Here is a 6,826-nt window from a genome sequence, read left to right on the forward strand (position 1 = left end):
GCATCAGGCCCTGTAGGAGGGCTCCTCAGTACAACCATATTGTATCCATTGGATCCATGCAAGACCAAGTATCAGGAAGAAGTTCAGGCTGGGGGTCAACAAAAATACGAACATTTTTTAAGAAGAAAAGCAAGCATATTTCTTTTCCCTTCGTGGACAAGATATTTTCAGATAAGTATTTCCTTTTATTATTCATATGGTATTTTAATAGTAAATGTATTTTGATGCCATGAGCATTACATTGGTTATAGAGGCACAAATCAAAATCTCTTGTGTGTATATATCTATGTGTGGCTTGAGATAAATATTTATGATGGATTGATTAATCTCCCATGGTTGTAGGTCACATTTTGATTGATGAGAGATTGATGAACATGAAAGTGCCGATTGCAATCATGGGGAGATAATTTTTGCATTTAGAGGAAGCTTGTGATCCTTAAGAGGGAGATGTTGACTTTTAAAGAGATTTTAGCTTCAGAGGGAGGATTCATAATTAAGAGGGAGTGCTTATGGAATCCTCTTCATTTTCATATATGCGTATAATGCTTGTGGCATTTGTAAAATTTGAGACTTAAATGGAACTAAGTCTTATTTTGTTATGCATATTCTTGTGTGAATAAATGAGATTGTAAGATCAACTATGATAACTGTTTCACTATGCGATAGTGAACATATTGTTGAAAGAGTCCATGATGTCATCACGTTGAGAGATTCCGTGATGGGAGTTGGCTGTCATGTTGAGAGATTCTATGGCAGTTCACGTTGGAAGAGTCTATGAAAAAAAGGCTTAGTTGAGTCTTACAAATCTTTTCATGTTGAGTGATTCCATGAATGTGAGTAAGTGTTATAGATTTTCATGTTGAGTGATTCCATGAAGATGACTCATTGTTACAGGTTTTCATGTTAACTCCATGAATTATGTTTTGAATTTGTATGATCTGAATTTATTATTGACATTTTTTGGTTGCAGTTTTCTGTGACATCTCAGCTAAAGATCTCTCTCTTTCTAAGAGGGAGTGTTAAAGCTTGTATCCGTGATAGAGATCTTTATCTCTCGAAATCTGGACATTATTACCGTTATTGTCATTTTCAGTTGAAAAGGTCACTTAAGTAAAATTTGTAATATTAAACGTAAATGACATGTGTCATTCACATGCATTGAGGTATGAATATCCGAAGAGTTATGATTAATTATAGGAGTTATGGGAATCTCAAGAGACCTTCGGTTATAATGTGAAGAGTCTCTCCTATTGTTATATATTTGCATCAAGCAAAGGATATTGTACACTTAAAATTTTATTCTCAATAAAATGATCCTTTGTTGTGTGGCTGGGTTTTTCCTTTTAGTCTCGAAGGCTTTTCCAAAGATATTTTTGGTGTTTGTTGTTTCAGTTTTGGACTCTTTTGTTTTGTTGTTGATCATCACTGATTTCTGGGCTCAAGTTTCAACAATGAAGACCTAATTGTTCATTATCTTTTGACATTTGAAGCTTATGATATTTGGAAATGCTTTGGGAGAGCAATTTTGTGGCTTGGGACGAAACCCTCAGGTTTGGATTGTTGGGACACAAACCTCAACAAGTGTTTTGGTGATTGAATTCTGAGATATTGGTAATAGTGAGATCCGAGAAGCAATTGATTTCTTTGTAGACAACTTGTGGGAGACCCATTTTTAGTTGGGCAGCCATTATTTGTAGCTAAGGCATCAGTATTTTGTTGAAGTATAGCACCAATCGAAGTGATATACTCATTACACAGAGTATTTGTATGCATGATTTATATGAACATTGTTTTTTGTCTTATATTATTGATAAGAATTATATATATATATATATATATATATATATATATATATATATATATATATATATATATATATATATATATATATATATATTATATGTAATATAATATATATAATAAATATTATACATTAAATATTATTATATAATAATATAATAATATATTACATATATATTTAATATATTAATATTACATATATGCTTAAAGGTGAGTTATACATATAGTTAACTAAAAATGAATAACTATAGGGACATTGTCTCTTGAAGAGACATGTCTCCTCTTCATGAGATCCAAATCTCCATTTGGAAATCATCAATAACAATGGCCATGATTCTATATTTGCAGACATGATCTTAGTTACTTTAACATGGTATCAGAGCCAACTGCAGATGTAACTTAAATTAATTTCTTCAAAACTGCAGGAGTATTATAATGTATTCAGTGCTTATAATACATGAAATTATTAATGGACATCAACTAGGCTTGGGGGGTCAATTGTTGAAATTTTTTGAAGGGCATGGAGTCAGCGTGTTACATCAAATGTAGTAGAGCATGTTGAGCCTAAATAAAGTTGTGTGATCTTCTTGAAAAAGTGGACCCTGCCCAAGGACTAACCTTTATACATTAGGTATATATATCTGCAAGATGAAATAGACAGGAAGCAATAGAAAAAAACGAAGATAAGAGAGTTAAGGGAAATGGAAGCCCCAATGAGATTGGTGGTAATATTGGGAAGCTTGCAGACACTAGAAGAAATGCGAATGCAAAATAAATCAGGGACAAATGAAATAGGGAGGAAGACGCATAAAAATAGAAATTCATATGTCTACATTTGAAATAAAGACACAAAAAGATCCATGTACGTAGTCATGATTATTGTTGGGACACTAGGGCATACAAGCATTGAAATTTATGGTCTGAAGCAAATCAGATCATTGTTAGAGAATGACTAAATGTTGACAAATGGAGTTCATACCATTACTTTGAAGTATTCATTTCATAAATTAAGTGGTGCATAATTTTGTGAACTACTATAATGATGATTCTATTTGGCATACAAAATAATAGGAAGACTGAAAATGATAGTCTTATCATCGGTTATTTACACTTAGTCGAAGGATTGTTCCTACATAGAGATTTATATCGCAATAGTTATTTTCTCAAAAGTCTGAACAAAGTTAACAAAAATAGAATTTATCCAAATTATTTTTTAAAGCATCTTGGAGGAGGTACCTAATAGAGGATTCAAGGGCAGAATTCATCTATTTGTAGTGTGGTTAGGGGTTACAAATCTCTATCATCTTGGAGGATCGTGTTCAGTCCCTTTACATTTAAAAACAGTGGTGGTTTGATGGATATAACACATGTGATCTTCCAGCATGGAGGAACAAAGTGGAAAGGGTGCACAATATAAACGTAGTTCAGGAAGGTACCGCTAAGTATGACTGATGCTTAGGTTGACCTTTATGAGTTCAGCGACCCTTGTTACCTGACGCATAGTTTGGGGTCAAACCCATACGTTAGTAGAACTGAGAGCATGGTAACGACTATCAAATTAGGTATAAAGAAGCACTTCAAATATAATCATGTGTTTCAGGAATATTCACCTAATCCCCTTCAAACATTGACATAAGCAAGGTAAGTAGAATCATGATGGGAATGTTTACCTTTATTAAAGAATTTAGATTGTTAACGATTTTGTGAATTTTCTAATATTTCCATTACGAATATATAGGAAATAAAATCTAATCATGATCAATGAATTTCAATATTTAAGTAATAGAATAAAATTCTTATAGATTAGGGATTGTATCCGATCTTATATAAATGGCTTCACGCCAATGTAAGATTTGGGGTCTTCTCTATATAAATGACTAAGTTGAGCAATATATTAGTTTCTCTCTTATTTATTTTTTTATTTCTACATGTACTATATGAGCCTTGTGCCTTAATCTTTTCCTTCAAGAATGTTCTTGTAGGGAAAAGAGGTATATTAAGATTCAGAGGGAGGCTGACATTTCCAGCAACCTTGAAAGAGAGGGAGCAGGTAGAAGATATGGTTTCATCAACCGTAAGTGTTATTGATCATATTGATTCAGAGGGAGTAAACCAATGTTGTGATGGAATCTTCGATGATCGATAAAATGTAATAGTCAAGAGGATTGTAATTCATGCAATTATGTGAATATTTGAACATTCTATCTGATCCACTTTCTCTTCCACTATTAAACTAAGCTCTATTATATCACAATAATATTCTATTGTCAACTACCCCTTGTGTACATCATAAGAAAGTTGTGACTTTAATTAAACTATCTACGAGTCTCTCTTTGATAAATGAAACTTGACATATGAGTTGTAGAGTTGAATTCAAGTGGCACAATCATACTAAATCAAGAGATTGGCGTATTGTGGACGAGTTTGTGTTAGCTTCTACTATTAAGCTTAATGAATGTTTTGAGCTTCAATGGATGAAAAGAACAAGTTCGAACTTAGAAAGAAGTCATCAAACTTGATGTGATGTAAAAGTGTTCAAACGATATAAGAGTGGGAATTTTACATTGTCGGGAGGATTAAAAGCCAATGTTTCATTCCCACTTGAAAAGGAGATATTCCACGACCCTCATTGACAGATAAGTACTTGTATCCTTTACATTTATCTATTCATCTATTTGTAATTCTATACATATTATAAGTGTTATTTGATTTGATCTTTTCCTTTATGTTTGAGGATATTCTTATAGGAAAAGAAGGTTGGTACTTTATATATGCTACCAAATATTGTGCAGACTCACTCTAATGATAGTAGCTCCAAAGACCCTGATAATCAATATAGATAAATTGAGGCTCTCAAAGCAAACATGCTTGATGATTGAGATAATGAGATTGTTCTACATTAAGAGGGAGTATGACACTTCTTCTTCGACAACACAAAAGCTTAGAAGATTGATACTTAGAGGGAGTCTAGAAATACAGGTGGGTGACTGCATGATGTGATGGGCCTACTCCTATGTATATCATGAGGAAGTGATGAATTATCTTTGGGTGAAGAGAATTTCTAAGGAAGTAATTAGAGGACTTGACTTCCCAGGATCGATGTTTAGAGGGAGAAATTTTGAGATGCAATCCTTGGTGAATGATATCTTCTCTATGAGAAGAAGTTCTAAGTAAAATTCCTTGAAATGCATTCTTCTCTAAGAGAAAATTGAGGTGAAAGCCTTTGTACCATCCTCTGACTTTGTTAATAGTGGTTACTATTTCACCTATGATATGTAATGAAAGATGACGATCTTTCATTGACATATAAACAAAAGGTAACCATTATAAGATGACGATTTTGTAACTGGTAGACCTGCTATCATGATTCTTTTAGCTGGATTTTGCCGAACACCATGATAATGAATAGACAAAAGGTAATCTTTGTAAGATGACGATCTTGCAAATGATAGGCTTGTTATTATGACAGTTTTTGTTTTGGATACACTGGAAGTCATTGATAACAAAAGCATTATGATTACTCTAGATATTGCTTTGGACAATTAGAGATCATAATATATATTATGATAATGTTCATACCATTGTGATTGTAGTTATTTGACAAGTCATATTTCAAAGTGTTAAAGTCAAATAATATGTTGTGTATAGATATCCTTGATACTGATATCTCATAAAATGTGTTTTTCACTTCTCCCTTGCTAAGAGGGAGAGTTGAAGTATAGCATAAGTTGAAGTGATATACTCATTACATTGAGTATTTGTATTCATGATTTATATGAACATTGTTTTATGTCTTATTATATTAATAAGAATGATATATATGTGTGTGTGTGTGTGTGTGTGTGTGTAATATAATATATATTATATATATTATACATTATATATTATTATATAATAATATAATAATATATTACATATATAGTTAATATATTAATATTATATATATGCTTGAAGGTGAGTTATAGTTAACTAAAGATGATTAACTATAGGCACGTCTCTTGAAGAGACGTATCTCCTCTTTTCATATTTATATGAGATCCAAATCTGCATTTGGAAATCATCGATAACAATGGCCATGATTCTACATTTGCAGAAATGATCTTAGTTACTTTAACATATTTGAGGCAGCAATCAACATTGGTAGTCTTTCTATTTGAATGCATAAATCTGATTATTATTCTTGGTATGGTTTGAGGCATTTCTAGATTGTCAAGTATTTTCAATAATGAATGTTGTTTATTATATGTAGTTCAAATTTGTTTGTTAGTTATCTTTTATTTTTGCATATATCTTCAAAAATCCAAAAACAATTGAAAAGCCAGCAAGAAAACAAAAAATTCAGAATTGAGAAAAGTCTTCCAGAGACGCCAAACGCTAGCTAAAGACTCAAATTGTGAAACAAACAACAATTTCCAAGACCTCTGGTATTGGGGATCTTTCATAACCAAAGTATTTAGATAAGTGGTTACTTGGCTTGAAAGGGTTGAATATATACGTCTTTCTTAGTCCTTATTTGAGCTTTCTGTATTAACTTCGGCAATGGAAACTTGAGATTTAGACTTGTTAGGGGACTTTATTGCAAGATGATCAAATTTGTCACATCTAAATCATTGTAATTTAGATAGGTCCATCTTCCTCTTGTGATGCAAGAGCATCTTAGGTATAAGAGCAATCTTGTGTCAACCAAAAATATCTCTCTTCTGTTTCTTGAATAAGGGTTGCTTAGTGCAGAGTTATTCTTTGTGGAGGCTCGCTACATAGTAAGTCATACGAGCTCGAAATGTCAAAATTTTAGAGGTGGAGGTTCATCTTTGGATAAATCAGCCTGCCAATTAAGGTTAACTACCATATCATGAGTATTTGTGAAGTTATTAGAAATTTTTCATATGAAAAATTGGTAGAAAAAGTTCAAGCTGAATTTTGAAGGCTTTAGAGGCTTCAAAGAGGCTCCTAAATGATGCCAATTGGAGTTTGCACACATTATACCTATAGATCAAAAGCTAAGGATCTAGAATGGGGCCAATCG

The sequence above is a fragment of the Cupressus sempervirens genome, chromosome 10 (genome assembly GCF_028749045.1).
Source record: "Cupressus sempervirens isolate cs-2001-9-10 chromosome 10, ASM2874904v1, whole genome shotgun sequence".
Classification (NCBI taxonomy): Eukaryota; Viridiplantae; Streptophyta; class Pinopsida; order Cupressales; family Cupressaceae; genus Cupressus; species Cupressus sempervirens.